This window comes from Rana temporaria, chromosome 2 (assembly GCF_905171775.1).
Source record: "Rana temporaria chromosome 2, aRanTem1.1, whole genome shotgun sequence".
NCBI classification, from domain to species: domain Eukaryota; kingdom Metazoa; phylum Chordata; class Amphibia; order Anura; family Ranidae; genus Rana; species Rana temporaria.
The window spans coordinates 443974259-443976181 of NC_053490.1; the positions used below are offsets into that span (position 1 = coordinate 443974259).

The 1923-nt window shown below is 39.2% G+C and overlaps 1 long non-coding RNA gene across 2 annotated transcripts; it reads right to left on the reverse strand.

Moving 5' to 3' along the window:
* Positions 1 to 288: 288 nt before the first annotated feature.
* LOC120927638 lies at positions 289 to 1409 on the reverse strand. Of its 2 annotated transcripts, XR_005747105.1 has the most exons (4): positions 1257 to 1409; positions 1002 to 1135; positions 680 to 819; positions 289 to 514 (listed from the first exon to the last, which is right to left on the reverse strand). It is a non-coding gene; the product is annotated as an uncharacterized LOC120927638 (long non-coding RNA). The 2 variants fall into 2 exon arrangements; XR_005747104.1 differs by having other exon boundaries at positions 1002 to 1404.
* Positions 1410 to 1923: the final 514 nt, after the last annotated feature.

Sequence of the window (1923 nt, forward strand, 5' to 3'; positions counted from 1 at the left end):
CATTTTAAATGACATTTTTAAAAATGTCATTTTATTTCATCAGAAAAAGTGATCGTGTGTACAGGGCATAAGTGTAGTTGATGGTTAAAAGAGGCACATGGCATAGGCATTCAGGGTAAAGCTGTCCACATATAGACCATCCCCCGCACCGCCGGCTCTCACCATTGTCAGTCTGCAATCGTGACGAGGAAGACTACCCTGCAGCAGAGCGTTCTGAAAATGAGGCTTGGAAAAAACATGAAATACCCCCTCAAGGGTGGGACTTTATAAGTGACACAAACACGTGAATGAGTAGAAAAATATATAGCAAATTTATTTAAACAATTTAAGTAAGGACATCGTACAGTGTCCTAGCAAGGATAAAAAACCACATGCAAGTGGTATACAGATCCTATTTGTAAAGCAATAAAACAGACATGAGACAAAAATTGGTCCAACCCGACAGCCGTTTCGGTATCTGTGATCCTTCTTCAAGGGGTATTACAGACGATCATTGTGTCAGAGAAATACATGTCTATTAGAAAAGAGATATATACACATATTACATAGAAAAAATTCAACTTAAACAATATTTACAACTCTAGTGACCGAAATTGTTAAAAAACATGGGGAAGGGGGAGACAAGAAAAGGACAGCCATACAACTATGTCATTTATCAAAACAGATATGAGTTACTTACAGTCAATAAGATCTGTAGATAGAGTCCTGTCTCAGTGTGAAAGTACGCCAAAAACAAGGGGAAAATGCTGTATATGGAGATCAATGTCTCTGTGTTCACGGGGAGGATATACAATCATAGCCTACCAAAAAGGTCCACGCCTAGGGAAGGAAGGGAAAGAGGAAAGAAGAAAAAAAAAAAAAAAAAAAAAAATAATAATATATATATATAATATGCATATATCATTATTTGTTGCATTCAAAGAGTTAAATGCAGACACACATTTATAGCAAAAAAGAGTAACCCCATAGAGCTGGTAATCCAAAAATGGAGAGTAACTTACCAGATATGGGAATCCATATAGGAGAGGGTATGCATGTGCCAGAGAACAAAAGTTCAGCCACAAGGAGACAAACTACCCAGATTATCCTATGTTTCAGGAAGGGTGGATTGCTGGGTGATCGCAGGCAGAGATCACTGGAAAAAGGAATTTAGGAGTATATATAAATAATATGTATGGCTAGTCTGGTGAAGTGTGCATAAAGGCACAGCACCAAAAACAAACAATAAGCCAAACATCAACAACCAGTGGTCCTACCTGCATGTGAGAAGTCTCCATAAGTCCAGCAGACGCCATGACAGTCAGAGACAATAGTGTCTGCAATGGGCTTAAATAGAGTCCATTAGTGGCTATGGCGCATGCGCGCGCGCACGTGCTGCGTAGTGACGCAATTGCGTCTTGGAAAAAAAAAAAAAAAAAAAAAAAAAAACGGGATGGGCTTGAATAAAGTACATTAGCGGCATAGGCGCATGCGCGCGCGTATGCGCTGCGTAATGACGCAATTACGGAAATGACGCTATTGTGATGAAACTCGCAAGTGGACACCAGCACATTGATATCAATGCGGTGACTACACTCGAACAATTATTGCCTGCTCAGTCCAAATACATTTAACAGACGCCATGATAGTCAAAAGTATGGACGTCGCATGTGTCGATCAGCATGGTAACACCATTGCTGCAATGACACATGTAGTAGCGTTGGCATGATGATGCAATCGCGGCAGACGGGTATAAAGTCGCAATTATATCAATGTCAATATGGTGATTCCATATATGACATTGATTAAAAATTGAAAATAAAATTAAATTAAAAATTGGAAATAATAAAGGGAGGAGATATCACTTAAATGAGTGATTTTGCCAGTGCCAATCCACCCTTACACAAGTATATAACCCGAATTAGGATGACAATGCCATCAATA